The sequence below is a fragment of the Cervus elaphus genome, chromosome 22, assembly GCF_910594005.1.
Source record: "Cervus elaphus chromosome 22, mCerEla1.1, whole genome shotgun sequence".
NCBI lineage: Eukaryota > Metazoa > Chordata > Mammalia > Artiodactyla > Cervidae > Cervus > Cervus elaphus.
The window spans coordinates 35,742,529-35,763,663 of NC_057836.1; the positions used below are offsets into that span (position 1 = coordinate 35,742,529).

The 21,135-nt window shown below is 38.3% G+C and overlaps 1 protein-coding gene across 3 annotated transcripts in view; it reads right to left on the minus strand.

Moving 5' to 3' along the window:
* Positions 1-21,135, minus strand: part of ITPR2 (inositol 1,4,5-trisphosphate receptor type 2) — a 563,379-nt gene that overhangs the window by 190,453 nt on the left and 351,791 nt on the right. The gene's annotated exons all lie outside the window — the stretch shown is intronic.

The window sequence follows — 21,135 nt, forward strand, 5'->3', positions numbered from 1 at the left end:
TGGGCAAAAGATAGTCTATCAAACACACAATTCAAAAATTCCTGTTTTCTACTGCTGATTGCTAATGAGGTTCACAGATAGTCATATACTAATTGGTTGTTTGGATTTCCTCTTTTAGAAAGAGTTTGTTTACCTGATTTTTTTCAATTAGATTATTTCTTTTGCTATTAACAAAAAGGAGTTCCTTATATATACTAATTTCTAGTCCTTTGTCAGTTGTATATGTTGTAAAGTCTTCTTGTTTATTACTCCTCTTTCACCACTTTTTAACGAAAAGAGCTGTTTAATTTTAATGCAAGCACATTTATCACTGTTTTCCACTAGTCTTGTGTTTTTGCTTTTTTGTTAGAAATTCTTTCCAACTCTGGTTCAGAAAGACATTTTCAAATATACTCTTCCAAAAGTTGAAAATTTTGCCTTTCACATTTAGATCTATACTCCAATTTGAACTGAATTTTGTGCCAGGTGAAAGGTAAGATCTTAATTTAATTTTTTCCATATTGACATCAATTGTTCCCACATGATTTATTGCAAAAATCATTTTTACCACTTATTGTCAATAAACTCCTATCATATACCAAAATTTTTTCTGTCTTCAATTTTATATGGATTACAAGAGATTTTAAAATAGCATATTTTGCAATATAGTTGCTTGCATGAACAGAAGAAATATAGATAACTCCAAATCTTCCATTTTATTGGTTATGATTTTAATAGACAAGGGTAGTTTTTAAAATATTATGTAAGGACTATAGTCCTTACATTTAAACTACTTACATTAACACCACAACTGCAACAGTAAGGGCATTGTGGTCCAAAAGCTTATGCAACTGGCTGCAGATCATGCAGCTAACAGGTGATAGACTAAGACCTGAACTCAACTCCTGATGGCAAAATGTGGCCATTGCCCCAGGCCATGTCGCATGTCTGCTTCGCATGCCTCCCTTTCCTGCTGTGACACATGACTCCATTGCACCTCCTCTCTCTCATGCTTTGGTTGTCCCTGTTTCTCCAGCCCTTTAGATTTTGTTCTCAGTTCTCCAACTCTTAGCTCCCCACTCCACATCAGCAACTTCTTCCAGCCTTTGCTTGCATAATCCATTGGGCAGGTCTCACTGCCAAATGTGTCTCCTCCATCCTTGACCTGGTTCTTTGGAGCCTCTCCTTCTCTTTCCATTCACATTTCTTTATCTACAGCTGGAGGTTCTGCTGGCAACTAAACTCAGCTTTTCACAATGGATTAATTCTTCTCTCTTCAACGTGTTTTTTTCTTAAGTGGCAGAAATTCAATTGGTTTCAAGGTGATCACATCATTCTTGTCTTTTAGGCTCCAATATCCCCCCAACTTGAAAATGATTTGTGAAAACCTACCCATTCTACTTTTTCAACTGTTGGCTCCAAGAGTGTCTTCACACATTATACTGTAACCCAACTGAACTATGTGATGATTCCTCAACCACAATTTTCTAAGTCTTTCTCTTTGTTCATATCATATTCTCAGTTTGAAAGCTCTTCTTTTGTCTTACTTATGGACATATCCTTGGAGGAGGACATGGCAAACCACTCCAGTATTCTTGCCTGGAGAACCCCGAGGACAGAGGAGCCTGGTGGGCTACAGTCCACGGAATCACAAAGAGTCAGACACAACTGAAGTGACTTATCATGCAGGCATGGACATATCCTATCTTCCCTCTTCACTCTACAAATATTCATTAAGAATCAACTGTATTTTAGGCACTATCTTAAGTTTATAAGATATAACCCTCCTTTCAGACACAGGTGTAAAGAAGAGACTTTTAGACTCAGTGGGAGAAGGAGAATGTGGGATGATTTGAGAGAATAACATTGAAACATATGTATTACCATATGTAAAACAGATAGCTAGTGACAGTTTGGTGTATGATGCAGGGCACCCAAAGCCGGTGCTCTCTCTGTGACAACCCTGAGGGGCAGAGTGGGGAGGGGGGTGGGAGGGGGATTCAGGATGGAGGGGACAATGTATACCTATGTATACCTATGTCCGATTCATACTGATGTATGGCAAAAACCATCAAAATACTGTAAAGTAATAATCCTCCAATTGAAATAAATGAAAAACACAAATAATTTTCTAAAAATATAACCCTCCTCTCAAATAATTTACAATAAGATCAGTTCCATAAGAGAGACGTATACTAAGACCTACGGAAGTGCTTAAGGGGAAATGGCTGACTCAGAAGAGGTTTCACATGGCAAACCTCCCCTGCTAACCCAGATGACCAACCCAGCAAAGCTATCTCGTGCACAATCAGTGTGGAACAAATGTCCTAAATGTCACAGTGCCAAGAATTCCAACAGACACTCAGAGCCTTACAGTGACTTTTATTTACTGACACTCAAAATTTTTAGAACACATCTATTATTCCTCCCTATTTCATGCTTTCTTCGTCTGAGATTTTTTCATATAGGGGTGCTGTGAGTAAAGGTGATGACTAGTCTTAGAAGAGAAAGTGAGGTGTTAAGAGCTTATTCTACCAGTGAAGAGAACTCGACTCCCCCCTGTCAAACCAAAGTGGGGCACTTATAAAAGACACAAGAAACTAAAAGTTCTCATTTAAATTTGAAAAGAAAGCCTTTTGAGTTGAAATAATTTCATCTGGCCAAAGAATGATGCTTCCAAAAGGGTAGGAAAAACAAAATAAGACATTTCTTTGGAGTCAAACGGACTTTTTATCATGTATCTCATTACAGCAGAAGGAGATGCTACAAGAGACCTTTTTAGACCCATAAATTATAAGGTTCAAGTTGTAACCTGGGGAGAAAGATGTGAGAACACATTAACTGAAGTAATTTCTTCAAAGGGCAGCTCAGTTTGTACTAATCATGGTTCTCACCTCTACACATGAATGGATTGCTTCTCACTCAAACCCTGTAACATACAGTTGGCCTAGCTGCAATAAATAAAACTGAGAAATGTGAAAATACAGGACTGTTTTTCTCTTTTTAAGGTATGACTATTAATTAATTAACTGATTTTTTTGGCTGTGGCATGCATGCAGGATCTTAGTTCCCCAACCAGGGATCGAACTTGCTCCCCGGCAGATGAAGTGTAGAATCTTAACCACTGAACTGCCAGGGAAGTCCTAGGACTGTTTTTCTTGATATGGCACAAGTCACAGTCACCTCCTGGAAGAGAACCTGTTGTGAATGGAGCCCCAGGTCTACGTGAACGAACTCCCATTTTATTCTCTGTAAGAGCCTTTTAACCCCATTACTCCAAGAACTCAACCAAGAGATAGAGAAACAATAGTTTTTTTAAAGGAGAACTAGAAAGCTACATTTTACCCTCTGTTTTAAAATATGCCCTTTATATTGCTAGAAGAAGAAAGCTATTCAAAACCAATCAGAGAGTTGAAGTGTTTCACGGCAGATTAAAATATGCACCATATCTGTCATTATTTCTAAATTCTTTTCAGGCAGATAAAATGAAATTGTAGACGCTTACCAGATTCATAAACATCAAAATCAAATGAGCGACACTTTTGTTATCCAATTCCAGCCAAGTTAGAAGCATATGTTTTCTAACTATGTGAATTCAGAATGCCACAGGAAGGGGACAAGAGCGCCCTATATTCTGCTTTCAACTCTGGAGTCACACCATCTGTGCTTCAGTCCCCTCTATGCCACATACTAATGGTATGTTTTAAGCAAGCTACTTCAATATACTACCCAGCACTCAGTCCTACAAATGTCAAATGAAATGATCCCAACACCCTTCGGGGGGCTTCTGTGAGGGGAAAATATGTAAGTACTTAGAACAGTTTCCAGCACGTAGTAAGTGCTCTGTAAGTTGTGTAAAATTGATGCCATTGCTAGTATTAATACCAGATCACAGAACAGTTTACAATTGACAAGGTGATTTTGTACATAGCTTCTCACTGTATGCCAAACCGTCCCATATAATAAGAAAAGGGCAAAAATAATAAATGATAAACTAACTGAAAATCCTCATTTATCCACTATTAGTCAGTCCTTGGAATTACATACTTGTGAGCTAATCTGCACATACTTTGCCATTTAAAATGGACCTTCCAACTTCAACTAAGTGGAAAAAATTCTATACTGGTTCCAACTCCGCAGTTTTCAAAAAAAGCAAACCTTGGAGCTAAACAGGGCTTCCCAGGTGACGCTTGTGGTAAAGAACCCACCTGCCAATGCAGGTAGACATAACAGACGCTAATTCAATCCCTGAGTGGGGATGATCCCCTGGAAGAGGGCATAGCAACCCACTCCAGTATTCTGCCTGGAGAATCACATGGACAGAGGAACCTCGCAAGCTAAGATCCATAAGGTCACAGAGAGTCAGACATGACAGAAGTGATTTAGCACGCGCACGTGGAGCTAAACACTAATGCAGAATAGGCAGAGATAGAACAGGATTCTGTTTGTCTTAACTACCCTCATTTAAGACTGGAAAACTTCAGATATTGCTACATCACAACATTTCTGTTGTCCAGTTCTGAGCTCTAACTTGAAGGACGGGAGGCAAGTATTTCACCTCAACCTGTCTTGGGGCATTCTTGGTGGCCTTATAGTGCTGACAGCTTGGAGGCAAGTCATTTCCACAAATTCCTTTAACTCAAACTAACTGTAGAACCAAGGTCAGAAATTCTGGTGCCAGGATTATAAGTAATCCTCAGAGCTATAATTGCCACAGCAGAAATTTAGGAAAGAACTAAAAACATATTTTGAAAAGCATCCTAAAACTGAGAAGCTCAACTTCTGTACTTGCTCTTCAGCTTCCAAAATGAATTCCTGACTGGGCTTGCCATGGAAGGTGTCTTTATTGGGTTAGGCCAAGTAGCAAGGAATGTCCTTCCTGTCTTTTCAATATCAGAGTCAATTCCAGGCCACAAGACACAGTTTTTAGCCAATGCCTTCATGTGAACACATCCCAGATGTGCTAAAGGTAATGTAGCCAACATAACTAACAACCACCTTCTGAAATTGCAACAAAACATCTCCATAAAAAGAAAAGCCACAAGTTTGTGAAAATCTGAGAGGATGGGTTTTGCCTGGCCACTTCCTGTTGCATCAACTCTAATGGATCAAAAATTAAGAAGCTTAAAAATGACTGCCTTTCACAGATAGAAAGGATAACAAGTATGTATTAGTCTTAAAAAGGACTAAAGATTTTCTTTGATTTTTGAGGAAGCCCATCCCTGTCTTACCAGGAATTAGTAGCATTAGGAGTGAAGGGTCCAAGGATGTGATATTTGAGGGACCAAATCCACATTTGTTCCCATTTCCTTGGAAAAATCAGACACTAAAGTAACATTTTTCTACTGTGTGCAGTATCCTTAACATACCATCAAAATACGTCCCTGCAACCAGAATCCTAGAAAACTAAGTCCTCAAGTAGAAATTTAAAAAGCAATGAAAATTGCAAACTAAAGATGCTTAATTTATGGTTTCTCCTCCAGGACTAACAATTAGCTGCTAATCAGCTCAGATAATATCTACAAGGAAGTGATTGTATGTTTCTGTACTCTCTGCATAGTTTTATTTTAACATTAAACTTGGTATTAGTCTAACTGGTGCTCCCCTAACCTTTCTGTTTAATGACAGTCTCTCTGATTAGATAGTTTTCCTCATTTGAATTCCAAGAGGTTAAAAGGTATATTTCTAATTTCAAATAAATTATTGCAACAGCTGTATCCTAATGGAATTACATTAAATGTGGCATTATAATCAACTACATCTTCAAGGAACCCCTTTGGGAAAATGTGGCCAAACTCCTATAATCTAGTTGTCTGATGGTTTAAATTTCTAGGTCACTGACTCCAAGGAATATAAGCCAGTTCTTTCCCCTGATAATTTCCCCCCACTTTCTTAAGATAAGAAATACAAACTTCGACAGGAATAGTTATTATATACATTCACAGATACCCTTTATCAACACAATGACACAATCATGATAACCTTGAAAATATAGTGATGTTTCAATAAATCTAGTAAAGGAGGTTATGAAAAATAAAAGAACGCAGAAAAATTTTAAAACCAATTATTCATACACCAGAATGACAGTCTGCTTCCATCTCCTTTCTTCCCTTTTTTTAACTCCTTGTTAAGACATATTATATTTCTACCATGTGTCAGGAACTAGGAAAGGGTCTGCGAAGAGCAATTTGGCAGCATATGCTAAAAGAATTTTCAAATATGTAGAGCTGAAACATATGGCACTGTTTTTCAAAATAAATAATTGTCACCAGACCATTTGATTCCATTTGTGAAATGAGAACATTTAAACAGTAAAGGATGATATTTAAACATTTAATGATAATACTGGAGGTAAGAGTAACAAGTCATCATTCTGGGTTTATCAACTATCAACTACCTCTGGAAAAACAAGGTTGCTAAGAACACTGAGAGGATGAATTTGTGCCCCATAACTAGTGAGAAGTAAAGGAAACTATTTATCTTCTTTGGAGTTTAATAAAAGCCTCTCAGTATTTGGTTTCCAGGAAGTACACAGACTGACATGAAAGTCAACAGCATCGTACACCCCCTCACCCATTTCAATACAGGGTCTGCTTAAATTCTAAGGATTGAGAACTTATTCAACCCTTCACCCACAGTACTGACAATGGATCTTTCTGCTTATAATTGTTCACTTTTCTGGGTAAGGAGTCTTCCTCTCATCTCCAGAACATAAAGAGCTGAGAGAAGAAGAAATAAGCAAGTGATAAGCAGTGGGGCCTTAGATACCATTTCCCTATTGAAGCAAAACTCCTAGATTCACACATCATAAATGACTACCTCATAAAATTACACTCAAATGGAAGTGCATACAACCACTGAAGTTAAGCCCACGATCCCCTGGTAAAGAGTGCTGAGACTACCTGTTACTGAGAAAATGGAATCAATATGCTGCCGGTGCAAGCATGAGCACTCACATCGAAGACCAGGAAAAATGGAATTTCGTATGGTTAATTTCAAAGCTCCTGTATAAGCTTTGTATACCTGAAGGATGACATGGCCAAGTATAGATCAATAAAGATTCAGCCTCTGGAGATCTCAGAGAACACAAGAGAACAAAGCAAGATTGGGGAGGAGATGGAAACAATTGAGAGACTTGAACTTGATCTGAATGTGAAGTGCAGGTGAAGAGTTTCCCTCTTGGACAATGGGAAGAATGATATCTGTTTTAGATCCTCCAGTACTGTGATTCCTCTCATATTTCCACAATCATTTGGTAAAGATGGTTACATAGGTATAACTTTGCAAGACAGAGTACCAAGTGGTAAGGAACAATATATAAGTTATTGACAATCAACCTCTATCTCACACAATCCACAAAAAATCAATTTCAAGTGGATTCAAGATTTAAATGTGAATCACAAAACTATAACACTAAACACTTTCAGAGGTCTATGTAGGAGAGAGTATATTTATGACAAAGGGGTAGGAGAGGACTTCTTAAACAAGAAACAAAATCTGCAAACTATAAAAGACTACAGTAAAATTAAGAGCTTCCATTTATTAAAAGACATCATTAAAACCACTCAGAAAAGATAATTTATATATATATATATGTATATATATATATATATAAATGTTTAAAGAATTCCTGCACACTAGAAAAAAAGCATAAACCATCCAAAAGAAAATAAACAAAAGACTCAAACAGGCATGTTACGGAAGAGAGAAGCCAAATAGCTCCCCAAAATACATGCTAAAATAAATAACCTCACAAGGAATTAGAGAAATGAAATTTTAAACTGCAGTAAGAGACTTCTCATTTACAAGACTGGCAAAATTTTAAAATTCTTTCAACATCAACTTTCTACAAAGATGTGAGCAGACAGAACACCGGGAGTTGAGCAATTGGTGTAGCTACTTTGAAAAATAATTTGATATTCTCAGTGAAGCTAACGATGTACAGATGAAAAGCAACAACAACAAAAAACAAAACAAAGCAAAGCAAAAAGAGAAAAGAGAGAGAGGAAAGACCAGCATGTTCCAGCCCTATACTCACCTTCCTGTTTCTATGGATATTATGTTGTCAATGCAGTTGGTGAGTTGCAAGCTGTGATCTATCTATCTACAACCAAGAGGGCTTGGCTCACTGGGCAGTGAGAGGGGCACAGAACTTGGCAGAGTTGTTGAGGAAACAAGATGGTAGAAGAACCAACCCCTTCAGAGAAAAAGAGAGAGAGAATCCTCACCCCCTTTCCCCCAAAATACTGGAATGGAATTAGCCTTAAAAGAGAAGGAGAAAACTACCACTTGCATTACTTATCAATCAGTGCAAATATTTTGACAAAAGAAGTATGAAGGCAAATTTTAATAAGTTCAGAATATATTTACAAGTTCCTTAGATTTATGGAGTCAATGGAATGAAGAGGAGCTCTACAAAGCCACAACGTCAAGGTAAGCTCTTGAAAATTAAATGAGATATCTATCAACACACAGTCTAACACATAATAATGAAATTTAGAAAGCGCTCAGCATTGGAAAGCTGTACACTTAGTGAAAATGATAATGTTCTGGAAACCAACATAATTAGTTTGGACCTGGGTTCTGCCACTGGCTTTGTGATCTCAAGAATTTTATTTACCTGCCCCTGGACTCAGGTTCCCCATCTTTGAATAATAATATCTATGCTGCAGGGCTATTTTAAGAATTAGCAATTGTATATGGAAAGCTTATGTTCTTAGCCCATAATAAGTGCTAAATAGATAGTTATTATAATATTTTGTCTAACATTAAAAAATAAGCTGCAATTGAGAAAGACTTGCACAATAGCATATACAGGATATGACAATGCCTAGCTCCACAAAGATACCCACAGTTTTAACAACTGACCTAAGTATCCAACTCCAACTTTCTATAAATGTTTAAGAGACGGTAAATGAAAAACAGCATTCATTTTGTAGAAGATCACTTTGAAGCCAACTTGATCAGTGTGTTATGGTTTCATAAAAATAATACATTAACATGCATAAGTTTCAAGTGTCCCTAGTGCATGTACAAAGCAGAACTCTTCCAAAAGCCAATGGTCTAATGTTCCGTTAGGGAAAAAAAAAGAGCAGTATTTCATCCTAGTATTTGTTTTTAACATAAGAAATGTAAGAAAAATATTTTAAACATTTATAAATTATCACACAGTGTCCATTAGGAAAGACTGTGCTTGCTAACTAGTCTCCCCACATGCACTTGGTGCCCCTATAATTGATTCTATGATATCCAGAGGGCTGTGAAACAACAGAGGACTATACTGAATATATATGAACACATAAAAATGCTTACAAACTGATGAGAAAAGATCTCATAAAAAGTGGACAAAGAATTGAACTGGCATTTCATATAAACACATATGGCCAATAAGCATGAAAAAAATGCTCACCTTTATTAGTAATTAGGGAATATAAAATAAGTCTGTGTTGAAAAATAACACATACACACACACATATATATGTATATATCTGAATCACTGTTCTATATGCCTGAAACTAACACAACATATTAAATCAGTTATACTTTACTAAAAAAGAGAAATACCAAAAAGACTATATAAGCCACCATGTTACAACCACTAGATTGGCAAAAATTAAGAAGTCTGACAAAATGAGTCAGACATTAAAAAATAAGCTTCAACTGAGAATGACCTGCACAAGTAGCATATACAGGATATGACAACACCTATATACCAGGACGTGAATTGGTTATGGAAATGGAAACTGGTACAACCACTTTAGAAAACATGTTCTCACCTGGCAGTTACATTCCCAAGGAAATGTGCTCCAGAAGACACATAGTACCACATCCCAGCCATTTATATTAGCACTGATAGCAAAACAAACAGGCAAAAATTAAACCAAAACACCGAAATCAATCCAAATATCCACTGACAGGAAAATGGATCAGTAAACTGTGGTACGTTCCCGGAATGGAATAAACAGTGGTAAATATGAAAGAACTAGAGCCTCACAGCAATACCCAACAGTCTTGAAGAATTTCAGAAACATGATATTGAGAGGGAAAAAAATGTCCTGGAAGACATGAAATGCAGTATTAAAAATGAGAGGTACCAGTTTACCAGTTGCCTCTGGAAGATGAAGCCAGAACACATATGTAGATACATGCTCATCAGTTTGCTGGGGGATTCACATGTCCTCATTACATTACTATGCTTTATAGTTTAAAGTGATGGTGTACATATTATCTCATACAAAGTCAATATTATATTTAAAGAAAATATTCAATAAATATTAAACATCATGATAGTTTGCATGTCATGTTCTGTCATGCATGTCTTCTTGCATGTCATGTTCTGTGTGTTTTGAATACCGACCAAAACCCACAGCATAGCTTACATAAGGACTCATGATCCAACATCTACAAATCTTGAACCACTATCATTATTGTTCTGTGAATCAGTCTACATCTTCCTCCTGCCACACAAGCCTTTCAGTGTCTCACCATGTCTCTTCTTCCTCAAGGCATTCGGAGAAAATGGTTCCTTTTGCCATCCATGCTTTCTTTGCACCTCTCCCTCTCCATCCCCCAGCTTTGCTTGATTAACTCTGACTCTCGACCTTTAGGTCTGAGCTCAACCATATCAAAGTCATCCTCTGGAATCTTACCAAACTAGTTTTCTTTCAGTCCCTTCATAATACCATGTGCTTCATTCACCATATGTTTTAGTTTTAGAGTTATTTATATCAATCTATGAATGATTTTGATCTCTTTCTACTAGATTATAAAAACCACAAGGACAAGGAGTTGCCTTTTTTTTTTTTTCCTTTTGGCTGGTCATCAACTCCAACACCTAGTGCAAAAGCTGGCACATTAAATACTCAATAAAAACTTTTGAATGAATGTATAAACCAATGATTCTGAATGAGAGGGCACTATTTACCAAAATATAGTCACATTGAGTGCAGTCTTTTTAAGGACTGCAATATTTGACATCTGTCATGTTTTACAACTTTGGAAGATATTTGAATTATATTGGAAGTTACTTACATATTAAATATTTTCAATACACAAACTCATTAACTGTGCTTCCAGGTCAGAAAGAAGGAAGTTATGTTGGAATCCAAGAAGCAAAATATTAGACTACCAAAAAGAAACAATTCTAACATTCAGTTGGAAAACTTTGAAGGTAAAATGTTGATCAATGATTGTGATGTGGTCTAATACAAGAAAATACACTAATATGTTAAAATGTCTAGTCCAAATTCTTCCCTTGTCACCATACATCTAATGAAATAGGATTTTTGTATTTTACTGAAAAACCTTGATGCTCTATCTAGTCAAGGCTATGGTTTTTCCAGTAGTCATGTATGGATGTGGGAGTTGGACTATAAAGAAAGCTGAGGGCTGAGAAATTGATGCTTTTGAACTGTGGAGTTGGAGAAGACTCTTGAGAGTCCCTTGGACTTCAAGGAGTCCCAACCAGTCCATCCTAAAGGAGATCAGTCCTGGGTGTTCATTGGAAGGACTGATGTTGAAGCTGAAACTTCAATACTTTGGCCACCTGATGCAAAGAGCTGACTCATTTGAAAAGACGCTGATGCTGGCAAAGATTGAGGGCAGGAGGAGAAGGGGACGACAGAGGATGAGATGGTTGGATGGCATCACCAACTCAATCGACATGAGATTGGGTAAACTTCAGGTGTTGGTGATGGACAGGGAGGCCTGGCTTGCTGCGGTCCATGATGTCACAAAGAGTCAGACACGACTGAGTGAATGAACTGAATTGAACTGAACTGAATACATCATTGCAAGGATCTGATTGAGTAACATAATTCTTAATATTATGTAAGTGTTTCTCTTAAAAAGATACTATTTTCTTTTAAAAATATTATGTTGGTGTGCCATAATTTACAAAAGATAAAATTAAAAATAATTTTTTTCTAACTCATTTTCCCCTTATCAAATTAAAATCATTTTTTCTTAGTGCTTGCTGTTATGACAATAAAAATTATGTAGGTCTAATTTTGATGATTTCCTGTGTCTAAGTGTCCATGAGACCATTTATCTTGCCTATTTTAATATAAGCAAGTATCTGCTTATATGTCCCAACTATGTTCGAGAAGTTAACCATAATTTTCAAAGAATTCCACAATGAAACACTATGAGACAATGATTTAGATCTGGTAGAAACTAGGAATTCCATAAATATTCAACACCACTTTAAAGTACCAATACAATTATTACCAAAAGAAAATAAGATTTCAATTCAAACAAACCTAAAGATGCCTGAACTGATTAAAAGACAAAGTGTCAAATGCCTACTTTAGGAAGAGACTTTTTTTAGTTTTTGACTCAGCTTATTACAGTCTTTTGAACACTATTTTGAAAGTCATTTATTCCCTCTGGCATATACTGTGGCAGAAAATTCACTATCTTATATATCCTGAACTGTAACTGGAATTCAAGCCTCTAAGAAAGTAACACTTTGTCTGAAGTGAAGTGTTAGTCACTCAGTTGTGTCCCCACTCTTTGGAACCCCATGGTCTGCAGGCCACCAGGCTCCTCTGTCCATCCCATGGACTGCAGCCTGCCAGGCTCCTCTGTCCATGGAATTTTCCAGGCAAGAATACTGGAGTATATAGCCATTCTCTTCTCTAGGGGATCTTCCCAACCCAGGGATCGAACCCAGGTCTGCTGAATTGAAGGCAGATTATTCACCAGCTGAGCCACCAGGGTGTCTAGTAACATGCAAGGTACTTCTGCTGTTATGGAAGCTGAGCTGCTTGGCAGGGCTCGGGTGGAAGGGATCTGCATTATAAACACTTACACAGGCTCGTGAATCACCTGTCTAGTTAGCTTTGTAAAGGAACAAACCAAAATATTTTCATGGTGAAAACACAATCTTCAAAAAATTTGACTTGAGATAAATCAGCTACTTTCAACTAGTAACTTAAATAGGACAAGGAAAAGAAAAATTTCAGTTAACTATAGGTTGGTAGACAGTATATTGAAAAGCAGAGACATCACTTTGCCAATAAAGGTCCATATAGTCAAAGCTATGGTTTCTCCAGTAGTCATGTATGGATGTGAGAGTTGGACCATAAAGAAGGCTGAGCACTGAAGAATTGATGCCCTTGAGCTGTGGTGTTGAAGAAGACTCTTGAGAGTCCCCTGGACTGCAAGGAGATCAAACCAGTCACTTCTAAAGGAAACCAATCCTGAATATTCACTGGAAGAATTGATGCTAAAGTTGAAGCTCCAGTACTTTGGCAACCTGATGCAAAGATCTAACTCATTGGAAAAGACCCTGGTGCTGGAAAAGACTGAAGGTAAGAGGAGAAGGGGATAACAGAGGATGAGATGGTTGGATGGCATCACCAACTCAATGGATTTGAGTTTGAGCAAGCTCTGGGAGTTCGTGAAGGACAGGGAAGCCTGGCGTGCTGCAGTCCATGGGGTTGCAAAGAGTCGGACATGACTGAGTGACTGATCAACAATAGGTTGCTAATTTCATACTCCCAAATTCGGAAACAGTAAGTTGATGACTCTTTCTCTCTTCTTAATCTGTGTGTGTATGCATGAGTATGTGTTAAATATCATTTTTATACTCATGGATATTAACATGTATATATGCATGCTCAGTCACTTCAGTCATGTCCAACTCTTTGAGACTCTATGGACTACAGCCCACCAGGCGCTTCTGTCCATGGGATTTTCCAGGCAAGAATACTGGAGTGGGTTGCCATGCCTTCCTCCAGAGGATCTTCCCAACCCAAGGATCGAACCCACATCTCCTGCATCACATACATTGCAGGAGGATTTTTTACCTCTGAGTTACTGGAAAAGCCCATTGGTATATATAATAGGTATTGATCAAGTCTTCGAGGTATTAAAAGTCTTGTTTCTCCTGTGGGTATTGGAAGCATAGATGACTGAGTTGCCTTCAAAAAATAAAAAGGGCACAAACACATCTCCTACAACATTTCTTTTAAAAATATATATATTTATTTATTTACTTTGCTGCACCAGGTCTTAGTTGCAGCATGTGGAATCTAGTTCCCCAACCAGGGATCAAACCCAGGCCCCCTACATTGGGAGCTCAGAGTCTTAGCCACTGAACCATCAAGGAAGTCTCTCATATTACATTTATTGAAACCTTATTTTTAATAGGAAGAATTGAAAACATTTCAATGATTCTAACAGACACATTTTTACCCAAACTTTAGGATTCCTGAATTACAGGTCAATCTAAAATTAATGGTATATCATACCTCAATTGGCAACATTTCTTTTCTCCCCAAGAGATACAACTCATGGCACATTAAAATTGAGGAGAAAGAAAAAATATCTTTTAACCTAGCATTGGAATTCAACAAAGCCTCATGGTATCTGGTATCACTCACTATTACACCTACTTTCCAGTTCATATAAAGCAAGATGAAAATGTACCAGAGATTTAGGGATTTAATCTTATAATCAAACTAGTTTTCTTTAGTGTTTTCCCTTTTTTACTGCTACCTGTTCCATGCAATACTTCAATTCACCATCATCTTACGTTTTGATGTCATAGGCTCTGAATTGGGCCTACATTAAGATCAGTAAACAAAATGAAAATATTGACAGAGATGAGGTATGCTTTACTTACGAACCAAGAGCAATAGAAAAGCAAGTAAGAGAGATGCATTTAAAATAATTTATGAAGCATGGACAATATTAAATTGCTCTCCTTTAAAATATTCACCCTTAGACATCACTTCACCTCCACTAGGATGGCTAAAACAAAACAAGAGGGACAATAACAAGTCTGTGAATGCAGAAAAATTGGGACTCTTATACATTGTTGACCATAATAAAATGGTACAATCACTCTGGAAAACTGTTTTGCAGTTCCTAGAAATTAAACATATAGTTTCATATGACCCCAAATTCCACTCCTAGTCATGTGTAAAAGAAAAATAAACACATATGTCCACACAAACATCTGTACCTGAATGTTAACAGCAGTGTTATTCATAATAGCTAAGAAGAAAAACCCAAATGCCCATCCATGATAAATGGATAGACAAAAATGTGATAAATACATACAATGGAATATTATTTGGCCATAAAAAGGGAATGAAGTACTGATACAGGTAAACATGGATTAGCCTTGACAACATCATGCTAAGTGAAAGAAAGCATCGGACCACACAGTTTAAGATTGCATTTATATGAAAGTCTAGAAGACGCAAATCCACTGAGAGAGAAAGCAGATTAGTGGTTGACCGGGGTTGGGGTGGGGGAATGGAGAGAAACTGCGAAGGGTATGGGGTTTCTTTTGGGGGTAACGAAAATGTTCTAAAAGTAGACAGTGAGTGTTGTTTGCAAATCTGTGAATATGCTAAAAACCACTGAACTGTATACTTCAGCAGGGTGAATTTTACCATGTATGAAAATTTCAGTAAGGCCGTTAAAAATATAAAATATATACATTAGATTAAAGAACTTCACTCTATCAATGATTTTAAAATGCATATCTTAAAGAAAATAATGTCAGTTCTGTCCAAATTTTTGCTAATAAGCGGCTGAGTCATCACTGCTATTTGCCACAAAGTTCCTGCATTTAAGTACATCTGTACAACAGATGTGTTAAAACGGCACATGTTTTGAATGTTACATCTGTTAGTAAAATACAGAGCAGCTCAAACTGCTAATTAAACATAAAATTGCATGTGTCAATTAGGAGCCAATTTCTTGTTAAAACTATCTAATGTTTAAGGCACAATAAATTGAACTAGCGTCTAAGACTGCTTGTGTCTTGACCTGTGTGGGAAGGCGGTCCAGCGCGCTGAATATAGGCTGGACAGTTTCCATGGATACCTCACACCATTTGAGGTGTAAGAAACTAAAATTTATAAACAACCTCAGGAAAAGCATGCTTCACAAAATATATTAGTTTAAAAATAATGATCTTCTTGAAGATGCTAGAATTAATTTTGTTGATAAGTGGATAAGGTTTCTGGGGGGGCATGAAGGAGGGTTTTAAAAGGACCGCTTTTAAGTTGAGCTAGAATTCACAGGAGAGGGAGAGACATACTCGAAAGGCTTTACATCATAAGGTTTACAGCAAACCTCAAGGGTTTTAAAGATATTTAGCTTTTATAGAAACCAACTCTGTTCAATTATTCCAGCTGAGTTTAATTAATCTGGCCACTGCATACTAATATGCTGATCTTTCCCCAAAACTGTAATTACCACCAGGGTACTCCACCCACCATCCTTCTGCTCCTTCCCATGGAATAAGACTACACATTTTCCAGATGTAACATGAAAGCCACAATGTTATTCAACAATCATTTCAGAATTAAACAAAATAAAGCATGAGAAGAACACGTGTATCTGTGTGTGTATGGCTGAGTCCCTTTGCTGTCCACCTGAAACGTCACAACATTGCTAATGGGCTCTACTCCAGTACAAGATAAAAAGCTCAAAAGAGAGAAAAAACTAAGAAAACTAATAATGCTTTAATTTTATTATAATTTATTGTTTTATTTTTAACATATGCATTATTGGTTATTATTTTATCATTTTAATATGTATCATTATTTTAAAATTATTTTTAATGTTTTAAACTAATTATTTTAAAAAAATAATACATTTTTAAAATTTATTTTTATTAGTTGGAGGCTAATTACTTTACAATATTGTAGTGGTTTTTGCCATACTTTGACAAGAATCAGCCATGGATTTACATGTGTTCCCCATTGTCTCTGCTTTTTAATATGCTGTCTAGGTTGGGCATAACTTTCCAAGGAGTAAGCATCTTTTAATTTCATGGCTGCAATCACCATCTGCAGCCCCCCAAAAAATAAAATAAAATAAAAGCTGCATGTGTTCTGTTTTTTTCAAGAGATATTTCCCAGTCCACTTTGCTGAGAAGACCTGACTCTACACCTGTTTGTTCACACCTTTAAAGTTTAGAGAAGAATGATGAAGTCATAGCATCAGCTTTTTCCATGTCCCCAAATCACTTCCCTTATTAAGCAACCAAGTCAGGATTCAGTCCCAGAACTCAAGAGAGAACCAGCATGAAAACATGGATGTTTTCTTTGGACCACTTAGTCCTGTTATTACATGAGATACAGCATGAATGTTTTAATAAAGGAGACAAATGAATCAGTACATTTTAATCAAAGTACATCAAATATTTAATTTCTATAACAGGGCAGTTTCACAAATACCTCATTCAATACTGATAACAAACTGACACAACACCTCATTTAGCAGCAAGAATCAACTCACTGCATATGCTCTTCCCCAATATTTCTGAAAAGCATGCATCTAATTTATTTTAAAACAAAGACAATGTTTTGAAAAATTAGAAAATATTCAATAAAAGTGTTGGGGCAGAAGCTGATGGTCAAAGAAAACAAAAAAGAACTCTACCCAGAAAAACACTCATATTAAAAACACTCATATTAAATACCCAGCTCAAATCAAGTTTTCTTGATTGTTGCCAACTCCATTCCCCCATTTCTTGTTTACTATGGGGCTTCCCTGCTGACTCAGTGGTGACTCCACTTGCCAATGCAGAAGACGTGGGTTTGATCCCTGGAACAGAAAGATCCCCTGGAGAAGGGAGTGGCAATCCACTCCAGTATTCCTGCCTAGGAAATCTCAGGGACAGAGGAGACTGGCAGGCTATAGTCCATGGGGTCATAAAGGCCTCCCACGCAACTTAGCAACCAAATAGCAGCCACAATCATCTTGATTCCCCTCAATTCTTCCTGTTTTCTCACTTTGCTTTCACCTGAGCTGTAACCAACTCCTTCCTTGCAGTCCCCTTTGCTTCTGGATATCTAAGTTTTCATCAGGAGACAAGATCTGTGCAGTATTATCACCCCATCTGTGGAGCGGGAGCAGGAGCCTTTGAACCTGCTGTTCCTTCCACCCTGCAGCATCCCACTGCTCCCTGCCTTCACCAGCACCTGTCACCCTTCAGGTCTCAGCTTAAATGTCACTTTCTCGGAAAAACCGTCTTCTGGAGGCTCCTCTCTTCACCTAACCTGCATCCTCCAGTTACACACTCTTAAACAGCATTCAGATCTCCCTCAGAGTCATTAAGTAAAGAAAGTGATTAATCCCTGCCCAACCTGATGGTTGGTATCTCTCACTAAATTCTATGACAGCATAACAGATTGTTCAAGGCATTCTCAGGGCTTAGTGGACACTCAGTAAATTTTTGGTAAATATATACCGTGTCATCCATTTCTTTCTATTTCCAAATACCTCTGCATTCTGTCATTTTCCTAATTTCCTAATAAAAAATTGTCCTTAGAATCAGATTGCTTTTCAAAATCACCTAAATGGTCATACTGTGAAATAAATATTCTTCATCCTAGGGTGAATAGAAAACAATCACTCTCAAGCACATGGACCAATGCATAAACACCTGTGTGACCATGTCTGGGACATGTGTGGGACTAACGTACACAATTGGAGAATGGTAAGGCAGAAGGGAATTTCCATATATCTACTTCAGCTGAAAATTAAGACTTGAAACCGAAGCCATTTCTGTCTTCCACTTTCACCCTTCAGCCCGCGTTAGTTTCTTTAGCTCTGACCCCTTGACACCTTGCCACACGATCTTACCATTCACGGCACTAAAATCTTGTGCTCTGCAGCTTCTGTCACCTGGAACGACCCCCTGGTACCTCTCTACCTCATTTACTCTTCACCTCATTTCAAAGTTCAGCCGCAAACGTCCCTCTGCCCATATTTCACCTTTCAATGAGCATAGAAGGGCACCGATTTTTTAACTCTAAAGCACTCGAGCACACACTTTACAGGAAGACACTCTGCAGTATCATCATGAAGCAGAGTATACTGCATTTTCACCCAGGGGATCTCTCAGGTCTGTGAAAGGCATTTTCACCCTGCATTTTAAAAGCCCAAGCTTAAGTCAGAATTAAGATTCACGATGGTATTGCCATGATGTTAATATTTTTGTCCCTTGAAAATAAATTCATATAGTTGTTCCTTCTGGAAAAACACAGAAAATTTTATAAAAATCCCTTGGTAAAGCAGCAGCAGAGGGTGGGGCAAACTGAGAGAGTAGCATTGGAACATACACATTATCAAGTGCAAAACACAGTGGGGAGTCGCTGTGTATCACAGCGAGCTCAGTCTGGTTCTCTGTGATGACCTAGAAGGGAGGGATATGTGGAAAGGAGGTTCTAGAGGGAGAGGACATATGTGCACCTATGGCTGGTTCATGTTGTTGTATGGGGAAGTCAACACAACATTGTTAAGCAACTATCTTCCAATGAAAAATAAACAGCTTCCCTGGCGGCTCAGTGGTAAAGAATCCGCCTGCCAGTGCAGGAGACACGGGTTCAATCCCTGATCTGGGAAGATCTCACATGCTCCGGAGCATCTAAGTCTGTGTGCCAGAACTATTGAGCCTGTGCTCCAGAGCCCAGAAGCCACAACTACTGAAGCTGGCCTGTCCTAGAGCCCACGCTCCACAACAAGAGAAGTCACTGCAATGAGAAGCCTGCACACAGCAACTGCAAAGTAGCCCCCATTTACCACAACTAGAGAATAGCTGGCACAGCATGACAAAGACCCAGCACAGGCAAAAGTAAAAAAAATAAAATAAAAATAAATAAATAAAATTTTAAAAATAAGTAAATAAAAGTTCTTAAAAAGATAGCAGCAGCCATCCCTGCCCTGATCAGTAAACTAAAATCGTGCCATCTGGTCCCATCACTTCATGGTAAATAGATGGGGAAACAAAGGAAACAGTGAGAAACTTTATTTTGGGGGGCTCCAAAATCACTGCAGATGGTGACTGCAGCCACGAAATTAAAAGATGCTTGTTCCTTGGAAGAAAAGCTATGACAAACGTAGACAGCATATTAAAAAGCAGAGACTTTATGCTGACAAAGGTCTGTCCAGTCAAAGCTATGGTTTTTCCAGTAGTCATGTATGGATATGACAGTTGAACTATAAAGAAAGATGAGCATAGAAAAACTGATGCTTTTGAACTGTGGTGTTGGAGAAGACTGTTGAGAGTCCCTTGGATTGCAAGGAGATCCAACCAGTCCATCCTAAAGGAAATCAGTCCTGAATATTCATTGGAAGGGCTGATGCTGAAGCTGAAACTCCAATACTTTGGCCACCTGATAGTGAAGAACTGACTCATTGGAAAAGACCTTGATGCTGGAAAGGGTTGAAGACAGGAGAAGAATGGGACAACAGAGGATAAGATGGTTGGATGGCATCACCGACTCAAAGGACATGAATTTGAGCAAGCTCCAGGAGCTGGTGAAGGACAGGGAAGCCTGGTGTGCTGCAGTCCATGGGGCTGCAGAGTTGGAAACAACTGTGCGACTGACCTGCACTGACCCCTGCCCTGTAAGTGTGGCATTACCAGCTCAAGAGGAAAGGACAGACACTCTGTTTACTGGTAGGAGAGGCAGAGATTGGCCGGCTTTCACCAGTCCACTTCCTTTTCTTCTGGACACACAACTCAAGTACGTTGCCCAGCATTCTGTGCAGTCAGGTGGGGCCACGTGACTGAGCCTGAGCCAAATGAAAGGAACGGAAGGAACAGGTGTTGGGCCCACGTTGGAATCTTGCATCTTTCCCCTACTGTGTGCTCAGCTGCTTCGTCGTGTTGGACTCTTTACAACCCTGTGGACTGTAGTCCGCCAGGCTCCTCTGTCCACGGCATTCTCCAGGTAGGAATACTGGAGTGGGTTGCCATACCCTCTTCGGGAATCTTCCCGCCCCAGGGATCGAACCCATATCTGTAGCCTGAAGCAAAATTTACAGCAGCCAAAGAAGATGCAGAGTCAGGAGAAGGACAGAATCTAAGGCTCTATATTGTGGGAGCCGCCCAGCCAGAACATCACATTGGGATTTGAGCTTTCATTATGTAAAAGCATAAGCAAACAGTTACTATACTAAGCCAGGGAGGTTTTGGGGTTTATCTGTTTCAACAGCTAGGGATACCTTAACCAATATGGGCCAGCATGGGTTAGCCTGGATGGAGAATAACTGGTCTTGTCCCTGCCAGCTCCAGTTGTGACTCTTCCTAAGGTATTTTGTCCAGACCCACCTCTGTCTGGAGAAACTGACTCTGGGCACAAGCTAGTCATGAAAAGTCATCTGGGAATAAAATTTCAT